General features: G+C 39.3%; 1 long non-coding RNA gene across 2 annotated transcripts in view; it reads right to left on the reverse strand.

The window, feature by feature from the left end:
* Window positions 1-7,032: 7,032 nt before the first annotated feature.
* LOC134296068 (uncharacterized) overlaps window positions 7,033-15,118 on the reverse strand; it is a 33,113-nt gene continuing 25,027 nt past the window's right edge. For both annotated transcript variants that reach the window (XR_010002638.1, XR_010002637.1), the window contains exons 3-4: window positions 9,697-9,965; window positions 7,033-7,138 (exon numbers count right to left, since the gene is read on the reverse strand). This is a non-coding gene — a long non-coding RNA (uncharacterized LOC134296068). The remainder of the gene's footprint in view (window positions 7,139-9,696; window positions 9,966-15,118) is intronic.

A 15,118-nucleotide genomic window follows, 5' to 3' on the forward strand; every position in this document is an offset into this window, starting at 1 on the left:
GCTTTGTCAACGCTATGGCTGCCAGCCTTTGGTCCTCTGCCTCTTTTGGACTCCAATTCCCAGAATTCCTGACAGCTGGCCAGTCAAGATGGGGCTTCTGGGAGTTGAAGTCTCACGAACCCGGAAGACTAAAGGTTGGGAACTCCTGCCAGTGCAAAGTGATTTGTGGTCTTGCATTTACCCTGGAGGAAGGCCGCATCTATTCTGTAGAATTGATGCAGTTTGACGCCACGTTAACTGCCATGGTTCAACGCTGCGGGATTCAGGGAGTTGTAGTTTTACAAGGCTACTACTACTACTACTACTAATGATGATGATAATAAGTTTTGTTTGTTACCTGTCTTTCATGGCCAGAGGTGGGTCATAAACACAGTTGAATATGTGTTGTCGAAGGTTTTCATGGCCGAAATCACTGGGTTGCTGTGAGTTTTCCGGGCTGTATGGCCATGTTCCAGAAGCATTCTCTCCTGACGTTTCGTCCACATCTGTGGCAGGCATCCTCAGAGGTTGTGAGCTCTGTTAGAAACTAGGCATGTGGGGTTTATATAGCTGTGGAATATTCAGGGTGGGAGAAAGAACTTGTCTGACGGAGACAAGTGTGAATGTTGCAATTGGCCATCTTGATTAGCACTGAATGGCCTTGCAGCTTCAAAGCCTGGCTGCTTCCTGCCTGGGGGATTACGAGGGTTGAATGAAAAGTAATGCCTCCACCTTCGTAACTCCTCAACAGATGGCAGTACTGGTATGCGGCAGGTACTGGCTTGTTCAGTAGACTCTCTACAGTTCCATTTGGAGGGAAGTCTTAGCATTGAACGGTTGTGTTGTTAAAGTGCGAAGTATGGAACCCTGCACAGACAGCAGGTGTCACCCCAAAGGAGATTAATCAGAGAATGCAAGCTGTTTATGGTGATTGTGTTGATGTGCGTACTGTGTGTTGTTGGGCGAGGAAGTTTAAAGATGTTGAGGTGGGAACATCTGACTTGCGTGACAAACAAAGAGTTGGATGTTCTGTGACAGCAACCACCAAGTTTCACAAGCAAAAGGTTGACAAATTGATTCAGGACGATTGATTCACCCTCTTTTTTATGCAAAAGCAAAGGCTTTCAGAAGAGGACATTTCCAGGTTTTTTTTTAAAGCCACATCCCTTATAAATACATACGTTTAGTGGAGGAAGTAGAAATATGACTATTACAATCTTCTTGATTCACCCTCTTTTTTATGCAAAAGCAAAGGCTTTCAGAAGAGGACATTTCCAGGTTTTTTTTAAAGCCACATCCCTTATAAATACATACGTTTAGTGGAGGAAGTAGAAATATGACTATTACAATCTTCTTGATTCACCCTCTTTTTTATGCAAAAGCAAAGGCTTTCAGAAGAGGACATTTCCAGGTTTTTTTTAAAGCCACATCCCTTATAAATACATACGTTTAGTGGAGGAAGTAGAAATATGACTATTACAATCTTCTTAACTTTGCCTAAAATAAACATTTTCCCCTCCCATCTGTAACAATGAAGTCATTTTAGTTATTGTATATGCAGCCATTTAAAGAGACTTGTGAGTACCGGAGACTGCCCTTTATTGCCCTTAGAACCATTAACTGCCCATTTGTTGCTGGAAATAAATGTGTGTCAACAAGTTCAGTTTCAGTTGACAGTAGTTCGTCAGCTTCTGGTCTCGGAGTTTGTTTCCTTCCAGAGTGATAAAAACCATTGTCAAGGTTAATCCTTTGTCAGCCGTGCTGCAGCAAGGGCAATGACTCGGGACATAAACTATGAACTTCCTCCTTTGGGTCACATTTGACAAAGTCGCTTGGAAACGCTTCTAGTTAGATCCACCTGGGATGCCACAGTGGCATGGCAGCACGAATGCGGAAGGCATGGCAGGGCTTTCTCCCCAAGGCAGGCATGTAGTTTGAGAGGCTTCAGCCCCCGCCACCCCCTGAAATTCTCAGGGTGGTCCGCGAGAAGGCCTTACATTTATTATTTAAACTGTTATGTTTATTCATATCATGATCTGACCACCTTGCTTAATATATCCCATATGCATGGGAGTACTGGGATAACGATACAAAAGATTACCAAATACCTTGCAGGCAGGTATAAATCCATTGATTGCCACTTTGAGTAGCACTGGCCCAGCCTCATATGTCATCAATAGTATTCATGGCTAACATACAGCTAAGACTTCATATTGAGTTATATAGGTTATCTTTAATCAAGTCCAGTTGTTCCTCCTCACTTACAGTTTTTATTTTTGTGGATTTGATTATTCATGGATTTGATTAAAATATTCTAAGAATCTCTAGGTCCTCCTGTATGATCCCTATGCTGAGCATTCAGTGGAAGTTGACCACAGAGTCATACTGAAAGACCTAAACCAGGGACCCCCAAGCTAAGGCCCATGGGTCAGATGTCCAAATGTTATAGCAATAGAATTTTAATAATTGCAGGTAGAGTCTGTAATGTGTAACCTGAAAATCCTTCTCTACAATATTTGAAAATTAATGGTTATAATAAGACCCTTACCCATGGGTCCAATACTGGCAGCCCCACCTAACTTCATTCAAAAAAACTGTTTTCTAAGAATTTTCTAAGTCATCCAGGTATGCTTCTTCTGGATGCTACTGTAGAGACCCCTTCTACACAGCTGTATAACATCCACATTGAACTGGATTATATGGCAGTGTGGATTCAGATAACCCAGGGCCCTTCCACACAGCCATATAACCCAGAATATCAAGGCAGGAAATCCCGTAATATCTGCTTTGAACTGGAATATATGGCAGTGTGGACTCAGATAACCCAGTTCAAAGCAGATGCTGTGGGATTTTGTGCCTTGATATTCTGGGTTATATGGCTGTGTGGAAGGGCCCAGAGTCACCCTGGAAAACCTAGCAAATTTCTAGAGAAGACACTTCCAGCAGAAGGCTTTCTTTTCAATAGGGTTTTGTATTATTCAAGGTTTCTTGTATTCACAGTAAGTTCAGGGTTGTATCCTGACATACAGAAGTCATACTCTACTTAAAACTTTGTTTGTTGTTCTTTCATTCTGGATAATCCTAAAATGGTATAAATTCCTGTAAAATGTTGGCAACTTTAGCATTAAATGCCATGGAACATGACACAAAAGAAGTAGTTTAGTTTTTTAACTACTCCACAGTAATAATGAAAAACAAACTTACTTTCTTGATTTTGCATGGTTTCACAAAGAGAGACATGAAGCTAGCTGTGCAATTAGGCAAAATGAGATATTTCAACACAGTAAAACATTTCTGAGTTCTATAGTTTACAAAGCAAGCTTATACATGTTCATTCAGAAGCTACAATCATTTAGATCCTTCCCTGGGAACAAGCCCATTGAGCTCAGTGAGGCTTATTTTTGAGTAGCTACGGTATGTATGTATTGATTGTATCATTATCACCACTATCATCACTGCTTCCACTATAACTACTGGTACACAGCAATTTGGATATTCTGACTGTTTATTTTATTTATATGATGCCTTTTTGCTGGAGTTGGTTAAAAAAGGAAGACAAAGACACCATTATATAAAAATGTATTTTTGAGGATTTATTTTTGCTATAGTAAAAGCTATGGCCATGATCATCCTCAATGAGCCTCAGATGAAATTTTTAACAAGCATACTAAAATTGGTGATCACAACAAACCTGCGAAATATATCAGTAAAAACATGAAAGAGAGAATTTTAAAAGATGGTAAATAAGATTCCTGTGATTACATGTTTGACCTAGACTGCATCTATACTGCAGAATTAGTACTTTTTCATTGCCATGGCACAATGCTATGGAAACATGGGAGTTGTAGTTTTGGTGAGGCACCACAATGCTAGAAAATAGCAGCTAAAGACCTTATAAAACTACGAATTCTGCAGCATTGAGTCATGGCAGTTAAACTGGTATCAAATTGCATTCTGCAGAGTGGATGTACCCTTGGACCAAATGTGTTTAGGACTTTAAAGGTTAAAATGAGCTTTTAAAAATGTGATTGGAAACCAATTGGGGCCGCGGCGTTATTTCAGCACAGGTGTGATTCTCCAGATTGCCTCATTCCTGCTAATAAACGGGCTGCGGTGCTTTTAATTAAAGACAGCTTTGGAGATCCCTGAGGGTGTGTGCTAAATGAATAAATAGATTCTGCAGCATTCGTCTTTCATACCAGGCTTTTCTTAAATGGCAAGAACATTTCTCTCTTCTTGAACTCTACTTATCCTCTGAGTCATGGCATGGGTAGTCCCAAGTAGAGAAGACCCACTGAATCATTGGGATTCATGTAAATCCTGCCAAAGCATCTCACAATTGATTCAGTTGACCCAGGCCTAAGACAGCAAGAAAAAAAAAACAAGCCAAGAAATCGAAGTTTTGAGTGCATTTTTCTCTGAATTTCCCTTCATTTTTTGTTTTCGAAATTGCATGTAATAGCATCCGGAGCCACTAGATGTTCCCATTTCAGCAACTTTGGCTAGTGGCCCCTGCGTGAAGGTTGGCTTTCCCTGCAGAGCAGTTCAAGAGAATGTTTTTTTATGGCCTATTGAAAATGTCAACACAAGGCGAGGCCTGCCAAGTTATTTATTAATGAACAGCATTAAATATCACACAAGAGTTCAGGAATAGCTTCAATCTGATTATGCTTATAAACCCAGCAACATCAAAGGAATGTTTGAGGCTTGGGACAGGTCCATGCCGGAGTTAACTAGTCAATCGCAATCCTGTACCCAATTCCAATGTCTCACGGTTACGATATTCGTTTGCCTGGTATAGTTCTCACTTTGAACATAGTGGTGGATGTTTAAGGCTCCACGGTTGTCATGAGTGTTGAGACACTAGAATATTCTGAAAAATGCAGTACAGCGAAGACGACTAAGTATTCTCACAAATCCTTTATTATTTTTTATTTAAACACCTACTTTCTGCTGGCATGAAACCCATCTGTAAGAAAGTGGACATGACATTGTGATTTTTATACTATTTTCTCTATAAAAAGGCAGATGTCTAATATTTGTTAGGGGTCTCCATTTAATTTCAATAGACTTTTAAATCCTGAAAGGGTCAACTATGTTGTCTGAATGCATGCTAAAGGAGTAACTAAAGACTGACTGGACCTGGGGAGACTTGGGCCCCATTTACACTGACCATGTATTGTAGTTTGAAGCCTCATTATATGGTCAGTGTAAACTCATATAATGCAATTCAGCTGCATTGAGTCTACACTGACCATATAATGCAGTTTCCAATTATATTCTATGGCTGTCTAGCTGGGACCTTGGAAAATACTGGGAAATGAACTGAGTAAGACCCTAATATCCATGGGGATATGGTTCCAACTGGACTACGGTTACCTAAAATGGCAAATAGAACCAAACACCATTGAATTAGCTTACTTTTAATTCCAGACTTAGAGTTGCATCGGGGATCTAGATATTCCTAAAGAGGTATCCCTCTTTCATACTGATTTTCTTCTTAAAGTGGCTCGTAGCTGCAAAAGTGTTTGAACTCCAATAAAATACATAAATATGGAGGAAATTTCAGACATTACAAATTTGAAAGGAAAGGGGAGAAAAAAAGAGTTCTTAGCATAGGTTCCATGGATTGTCTTTGGGAAGTCCATGAAATGGATACAAAGAAGGTTTCCCCCTTAATTTCCCTCTTATTTTTTTGAATATTTTTCTGTCATGATGGATTTTAAGGTAGAAATGTAGTACAATCTCCATATCCGCAGGGGATATGAAACCACAGACAATAGTGATCCTTTTGGAAATGAAGTTCTTCTTGTTCAAGAATATCACAGAACTCAGCTGGAGGACCTAGAAAGTGCAGTCTAGGGCTCCAGCTACACTTCCATATAATGCAGTTTCAGAATGCAGATTAGCTGCATTAAACTGGATTATATGGCAGCGTAGACTCATATTGGAGTCCCCCGTGGTGCAGCGGATTAAACCACTGAGTTGCTGAACTTGCTGACCAAAAGGTCAGCGGTTTGAATCTGGGGAGTGGGGTGAGCTCCCAGTGTTAGCCCCAGCTTCTGCCAACCTCGCAGTTCAAATACATGCAAATGTGAGTAGATCAATGGGTACCACTTTGGCATGGAGGTAACAGCGCTCCATGCAGTCATGCCAGCCACATGACCTTGGAGGTGTCTACGGACAACGCTGGCTCTTCAGCTTAGAAATGGAGATGAGCACCAACCCCCCGAGTCGGACACAACTAGACTTAATGTCAAGGAATAACCTTTAACTTTACCTAGACTCATATAATCTAGTTCAATGCAGTTCAATCTGCATTATATGAGTCTGCACTGACAGTTACAATCAAATTCAAACTGCATTATATGGCAGTGCAGATGGGGCCTAAGTCAAGGAAATCAATTTCAAAACAATAAAATTGCATGCAAAGTTTTATATGTAGAATTGTATTTCTCTGGAGAGGGGTTTCTCAGAGTCTCAGAAGAGACTGTAAGGTCAAGGACGTTGAACTGGAAAGAAACAGTTTGCAAGTCAAAGAAGAGAAAGTGTCAGAAGTGGACTAGGGCAGCATTCTCCATCATAAAAGCACCCCAGTGGGTTGTGCGGAGCAGTTGTTTGCATTTACTTGCTCATAAACATATTTAAAATAAACAGATCACTTCCTAGTAGAGGCCTTGGCGTGCAGCATTTTACTGTAATAAGAAAGGGAATATTAAGCTGCTGGTATTTTCAAATTCAAGAAAGAAGCAGCAAACCTTTTCCTGTTATGGGGGAAAAAACGGAAAGAAAATATAAAAAAGGGGGACATTTCTCAAGAGGGTGTTTTTAAGATTATTTTTGCTTCAAGAAAAGGCAACATGTTTTCCTTGGCAGACAATTAGGGGCTTTTTGCTTTGGTACCATTTAAGAATGTGATGATTTAGGGCATTATCTTCTTTCTGGATAATGAAGGCTCCTGTTCAGAATTATTTCAGAGGTTTCTTAATTTTATAGAACATTTTAGACAATAAACAGGCACCAGGTCAACAAAGTTCCTAAGCATAAGCCAGATTCCCAACAACGTAGACAATAGACTTATTAATAGAAAGGACCATTAAAACATGCATTTGATTGCTGTACCTTGCTGAATCAGGTCCATGCATTGTTTCAAACATTCCTGCAGTAAAGAGAAGACGTGGGGCCAATTTTATTCTGATGTAAAAAGAATGTATTCTGAAAAGATTTTGCCAAAGATGAATTGATGCCAGAAATTAAATCATTACAAGCACACACACACAGTTCCAATACATCCTTGTTATTTAAGTGTGTTTCAACCTGGTGGTAGCAGGTCCTTATATCTATTTATATGCCAACTTCCCGCAGCCCTGGGGCTTTAAATTGCAAAACTTAAAACAGATATAGATAAAAGATCAGCTCAGTAAAATACCTACCTTTAATATTCACCTATCATCATCATCATCAACAACAACAGCTTTTATTACAGTCAACTGACTATTAGAAGACATATAAAAGATATATAATACAGATATGATATAACTGAAAGCAATTTAAAAAGAAGGCAGTCCTCCATATCCACAGATGCTGCATCCACAGAGTCAACCATTCTTGGGTTGAAAATATTTTTTAACAATCCAAAAAAAGCAAACTTTGATTGTATGTCAGGGATACTATTTTACAATGCCATTGTATACAATGGGACTTGATCATCCATGGCATTAGTTCTCAACCTGTGGGTCCCCAGATGTTTTGACCTTTAACTCCCAGAAATCCTAACAGCTGGTAAACTGGCTGGAATTTCTGGGAGTTGTAGGCCAAAACACCTGGGGACCCACAGGTCAAGAACCAGTGATCCATGGAGTTTTATATCCATAGGGGAGGTGTCCTGGAACCAATTACCAGCAGTTAGTGCACCTTAAATACACATAGCACAGCATACTTTTAAAGCCTTTCCCAGAGACACTGTCTTCACCTCCTGTTGGAAAGATACCAGATAGGAAGATAATCAATTCTCTGAGTTTCAGAGCCACCCAAAAGGCCCTCTCCTATGTTCTCCTCAGGTGTGATAGAAATATGATGAAGATGAGGGCCTTCTTTGAAGATCACAAAACCTCGGAAGGCTCGTATAGTACTTCAGATCATCTATCCTGAGCTATAGAGGTTTTGGGGGGTCATACCTACCACTTTGCATTGTGCCTGAGAGCAGACTATCCGCCAGTGGAACTGTTTTAAATAAAAGAGGCATGTGCTCCTTGTAAGCAGCTAGTTGAAATTTTCAATCATCTTCAAAGTATTTATGCTAATGAAAAGGTTAATCCGTTCAATTAAAGAGAGAATGAATTATTTATTATAACCTAGATAATTCTAGATCAGGCCTGCACAACCTGTGGCCCTCCAGGTGTTCTGGACTTCAGCTCCCAGAATTCCTGACCCTTGGATAACCTGGCTAGGACTTCTGGGAATTGGAGTCTCACACAGCTGGAGGGCTGGAAGTTGCGCAGGCCTGCTCTAGATCATTCACTAGGCTAGGTTCAGAACTAACAGAGAATGTTGCTATGGCACAACACGCAAACAATGTGAATAAATTACAGAACAGAATGGAAATTGTGTTCTCTATTCTCCAGATAGAGTTAAGGAAGCTGGAATTACAATGGAATGTGGAAATATGATCATGGGACCACTCACTGGTGAATTGGTGCAACTGAGAACATGTCCCAAAAGCAAATGCATTTAAAGAGGCATTCTTGTTGACTAGTGCTCACTAGTTGCCTCATAACCTTGTGCCTGAAAATATGTTCTAGTCAATGACTCCTATTCAGGAACCAAGTACGTATTTGATCATAAAGATCAGAATCTTCTTTTTATGTTTATATCTATACCATCTATGTCTATATCTATTCTTATATTCATAGAAAATAATTGTTATCTGTTTTGTCATTGGTGTCATGTGTTATTTATATTCATTCATCTATCGCAGTGGTTCTTAACCTGTGAGTCCCCAGATGTTTTGGCCTTCAACTCCTAGAAATCCTAACAGCTGGTAAACTGGCTGGGATTTTTGGGAGCTGTAGGCCAAAACACCTGGGGGCCCAAAGGTTGAGAACCACTGATCTGTTGGTTTAAACGTGGAAAGCCTCTGCTAGAAATCTATGTGATACCTTGCGTTTTCCTTTAAAGAGGAATAAATGCACAGAAATGTCATTTTTTGTGAAAGTGCTCAGATACTTGCGGTTTCTTCACTTTGATATTGTAGATTACAAGCATTTCACCATGTAGAGGACCACCATGTTGCATCATACTTAATACATCTTCAGGTACATCTAGCACATCTAGAGAGTGACATTCAAAAGTTGCCACTCTAAATCCCCAAGCCCTTTAAATAGTTGCCACTAAAGTTACATTTAAAAAAACAAATTGTTACTTTTTCAAAGTTTTGAAAATATTTACAATACATGGTTTCTTTTTAGAAATATGAATATTTTAAATTCAGAGGCCACATTCCATAACCATAAAATTACCTTCAAAAACCAAATTTTCCTCATTAAAAAGTTAAAGTTATTATGTAACATTGTTATATTTTAGATATTGGGGGAAATTAATTAATTACAAATGGTACATTTTTGTAGTTAGTTACATTCAGGCTCTGGAAACAATTGCTAACTAAATGTTTTTAAAAACTTGAGACTTATCTACATGAGCCCCAAACCCCGTACTCACCGTGAATGGACTGCTGGCTGTTCCCATGAGGCACAACGGCTTCTAGTGGGTATCCCAGAGGTGGAGTCAGTTTAAGATGAGTTTGCCCCACTTTTGACAATGTGAGGAGATACTATGAAGTATCCTGGAGCTTCAGGGCATAGAAGGATCAGGTCTGAGCTGATTTGATCATCATCCTTTCCCTGGGCTCATCAGCTCATCTTGCATGCATTGCCAGTGTTCCTACTTTCTACTGTCATCCAAGCTCCTGCCTATTTCGCATCATGCATCTGTTGATGTCAGAAAAGGTGCCCACATGAATCACTCCACTCCTACTCGCTACTCGCTGCTCATGCAGATGCCGCATCTTGGCATCAGCAGAGGTTCCTGCAATGGCCAGGTGGTTGGAGAGTTACATGATAGGCTGGGACTGGCCATGTAGCAGGGCTGTAGCCAGAAAAAAAATTCGGGAGGGGATTTGAAAATTTCGGGGGGGGGGGGGTTGAACCCCTAGCACATACCCCTCCCCGCTACAAACCTGTCAATATCTGCTTGAGATAGTGCCTGGAGGGACTCTTAATGTTTTGCATCTCATAGACTTAGCATGGGGATTTGGTTAACCAGTTAAAATTCATGAGTAAACGAGATTTTTTTTATAACTTGAAAAATTTCGGGGGGGGGGGTTGAACCCCTAAACCCCCCCCCTCGCTACAGGCCTGCCATGGAGCTTAAGTTCCTGGGTATCACTTGGAGTTTGGATTGGTGGCATCAGAGGATGTGACAGTGTGGCAGAGCAGGTGTGGTCCCGGGCCATCTAGACAAAGAAAAATGTGCTAATCTAGGGCTATTCTGGGATCTAAACTGCCTGGTTTATATGAGCCCTAATGGGGCATCAACACAGTAGCATTAAGACATACAACAACATACATACAACATTAAAGACATACAACAACCCAGCATTAATACAGTTTGACACCACTTCAACTGTCATGGCACAATGCTACAGAATCATGGAAATTGTCATTTAAAAGGTCTTTATTAGCATTATTTGCCAAAGAGTGCTGGTGCCTTACCAAATTACAAATCCCAGCATTCTATAGCATTGAGCTATGGCAGTTAAACTGGTGTCAATCTGTATTGGTTCTACAATATGGATGCTCCTTTATACATTACTCAGATTATGATTTAGTAAAACTTTCTCTTGTTTAATATAGTTGCAGTTAAAATGAGGTTCCTGATTATCAGGTCTGTCACACTTGAAATAAACTGAAATTGGTACAAAAGCAAATCTGAATTTTTTAAAAGGAATATCTAAGGAGACATATTGGGCTGTTGGCTCACTGCCAGGCTTCAGAGAGGTGGTGCATTATCCATGACAGCAGGTGAAATTTGTCCATTTTTGTTTATCCAAGATCAGTGAGCTAATAGGATTAGTGACATTATGTTTCAGCTCTTTAGTCACTAGCAACTCAGTGGAAATAATCTGATATTGACCAAGCATGTTGGTGTGTATGTACGGGGAGGCAAAATACTATTATCCAGAGGAAGGCAAAGTCCATTTCTGTTAATGTTTGGTAGGAGAATAAACTTAAATACCCTCTTACTTAATGGATCAGACTAGTGTTTGTGAAATACACCATTGCAACACGTGTGAATGTCATGAGCTATCGCATGATAACCTGATGCCAATAATGCACATTAGTCGGCAGAAAAAGGGCTGCCAGCTAATAAAACTCCCACTTTAGTTTCCCAGCCAGATTATATCAGCTTTTGCAAGAGTCTCGTGATTTCCACTCTGCTTATTACATTGTGAATCAGAACAGCAATCAGGACTAAAAATGTGGTTCATTTTCTCTGAATAGTCAGACTAAGTCAAATAGAAAATTATATTATGCAAGATTGTTGCCCTTTCCCTGACAGACTTGCATAAGGACACTACATGTCCAACACACTCTTGGTTTGCTATTTATAGGCATCCAACAGAATGGCAGACCAAGAACTAGGGCAAGTCTAATAACACCAGGAACACACTTCCTTGGACATTCTCACCTCTGATGTAAACTACCATCCTTTTCTGCTACTGATTTATTTTGTAATTTTAGGCCTGAACTAGAAGTAGACACAGTTCGTTTTTGGAACTCCAAAAATTCCCCAGCTAGCATGGCCACTGACTATATGGCTGAGGAATTCTGGTAAGTATACCCCCCCTAAAATCTGTCTTTCCAAACTCTGAGCTTAACTACATTACACATAAATTGATGAAAGGAGGTAAGAGGAGTTCTGCTCAAAGTAAAGGTCGGCCCACCCAGTCCAGCATCCTGGTCCTACAGTGGTTAGCTAAATACTGTACCAGTATCTATGGGAAGCCAACATTCTGCTTCTGTTGTTAAATACAGAGACATGTACAAACATATGTACCACCCTCCCAACATTGATTCCTTTGTATATGAGGAAAATAAGTTCAGAAAAATGGCATTTTGCCTTACATATCTAGTGGTCTTACACATCAGCAGGAGCAGACCATAGTGTTATTTGGCCTAGAATCTGTGATGCTTGTCAATCAAAACAGCCGTACTTGCACCAGTCAGGGACAAGACCAGGTCTAGCCAAATCAGCCACATTGGCTTGGAAATTCTGGGGTATAATAATGCTTCCAAGCTACAGATGTTCAGTCAGATTTCAACAGAATTATGAAAAAGTAGGAGATAATAATTTTCCTGGGGAAAAACACTTGAGCGTTCATAAAAGTAGAGTGGTAGCATCATTAAGCTTTGCTCGTCAATTAAGACCACATAGAAAGCTAATGGCCTTGAGAATGCAACTATTTTTGTAGCTTTTCAAACCGCCGCTTGCCCCCATGGGCAATCTTTGGATTTCATTGGTATTTGGAAAAATTTCATAATCATGTGGCCTCTTGCAAAAATAAGATGCCTAGACTTCTTGGTAAATGACGTGCATTATAGGAACTGTTCTTGGAAAATCCCACCCACCCATCACCTTTTTGTAAAAAAGATAAATACCCACCCACTAAAAAGAAACAACATGTTATTGAGCCCAGACAATGGAATGTACTGGGTGCAATAAAATGGAAAAAAAGTCCTCAGACATGTCAAGAGATGGAATGAAATCCCTTAGAATTCATGTATCAACAAGTGAAGGTCTAGCATGCAGAGCACTTGATATTTTTTTTGCAACAAATAGGAAATCTTCTTTCTTATTTGCTATATGAAAATTAATGTATTTGCTAATAGAGGGCATCCATTAGATAATACAGGATTTGTTTACTCTTCTGATTAATTGTGGTAGTGGCAAAAACCACTTTCCTAAGAGCTCCATTTCAAATATATGTTTGCATGACCATTTGACTGCCTACTTTTCCCATCTTTAGTGGCAGGTGAGCACAGACCAATGTCACACTAAAATGAGTGGAAGCATGTTAAAAGCAAAGGAAGAAGTGTTGGTTTGTAAGGAAAATGGCAAAATCCCAGTCAACATTTTTATTATTAGAATGAACCCAATGTCACAAACTGGGGAATGAAATGTCAAGTTCTCTTAGGAGTTAATGTCTGGATTTTGTTTGAGTTTGAAAATGAAGTAGAACACAGACGTTTCCTGCCTGTAAATATTTTGGAACATACCGATTTACCCTGCAAAATGGATGATGTGGCCAATGGACATTTGCTCATTGAAATGCGATAATCAAGGAGCATTTCAACTAATTTGATTTCTTCCATTTAAACTGGGTGAACCATCACCTTGACTTTGTTGGAAATGCAGAATGGGAGCCATTGTAACAAAAATCTTCTAAAATAACAAAAATATTTTGTAACAGAAAATAATAAACTGTTATATTTCTAGGGGATGCATTAGTAGCCCAAGATAAAGAGCAGCATCTTCTCTTTGTTTTGACTATGGGGTTATAAGATAGAGCCGCCCGCTCAGTTGTGTCCTCATCAAATTACCTTCTTCTGGGCTGCTTGCTTCTGCAAATCCTGTTCCATCTGTACACTGTAGAAATAACAAATCTCAACTTTGCCAGCATCATGTTTGGTTCTCCAGTTATTTTCCAACCTTGGTTCTTAGAGTACTCACAAGGGGAAGTTATTTAACATTGGCATGAGGTGGCAAAGACTAAACATGTGGCATTTCCTTGACGTTCTTCGAAAGAGAATAAACACTCATGAGATTATCTGCAGGAATATTTTGGGCTGGAGTTTAAATTACATGAGTAGTTCAGGATTTTGGCTCATTCTAAAACTCCCCTTGAAGAAAGTGACAACAGTTATACGCAATATGAAAGTAGTTGTGAAATTGTCAGCCAGGGAGTTTTGCTTGGCTTTCTGCACTCTTGAGAGATAGCAGAGCCCTTTAAAGAGAAAGCAGAAGCACCAGCAAATCTGTGGTAAATTTTCATTAATTCATCCAATTGTAAGTGACTGACTGCAGATTAGTTATACATGACTGATGAGAACCCTTGTTTTCTGAACTGGGAAGATGCTTCCCATGTCCAGAGTGAATTAAATACTATTTTCCTGTTAGATTCATGATATGTGTTTTTATGAAGTGATAAGCTGGTTAAAGACATTTTTCTTCTTCTTGAAATCCTCTCCAACATATAGTAACAGTTCTAAGAAGCCACACAATTGTAGAACCCAGTATATCCACATTTTGACCTTGTGACAGAAACTACTATAGAATTGAGTAGGGATCAAGCAGCCATTCAGATTTTGTAGGACTGCAACTCCCAGCTTCCCTAATTAACACAGCCAATTGTGAGAATGCTGCTACACTCGGTCCAACAACAACAAGAGGAACTCGTTATTCCCACTCTGGATATAAATCGTAGAAATGTTCAATCTCACTTGAGAACAATGGTCGAAACAGGTTTGTAAACCTGTTCTTGCAATCTATATGAACCTGTAGCTTAATATCCTCTTCTTTCCTCATCCTCCTCTCCTCCTTCTGTTTCTATTCATCTATATACTGCCTTTTGTCTGATAACAGGATTCAATGCAGCTAACAACATACTAAAAACAAAACAAATTAAAAACAATACAAAAATCAAAACAAAAGTATTCATATAAGATTTAAAAACAATTAAACTGTGTGTAATTTAAAACAGTCAATATTTCATATATATATATATATATGCCTACCTAACAAAAGTTATTTTCTGATAGTAAACTACTCCAGCATTCCACCTTCATGCCAGTGGATTAACAAGTTTCCCCACACATATTTTTTTCCATTCATGTTAATAGGTTTCAGACTAAATTGCTCTCTTACAGATTGCAGTTAAATGCCCAGCTTTTTTTTTTTTGCTATGTAGTGAAACAACGGGAAAAGTTCCTTTGTAGATTGCAAATTCCTGAGTTCACATTGTCAAAAAAGAAATTCTAGAATCATGGATATAATGTCACTAACACAACTGTTTTAAACCCTT

This window comes from Anolis carolinensis, chromosome 2, assembly GCF_035594765.1.
Source record: "Anolis carolinensis isolate JA03-04 chromosome 2, rAnoCar3.1.pri, whole genome shotgun sequence".
NCBI lineage: Eukaryota > Metazoa > Chordata > Lepidosauria > Squamata > Dactyloidae > Anolis > Anolis carolinensis.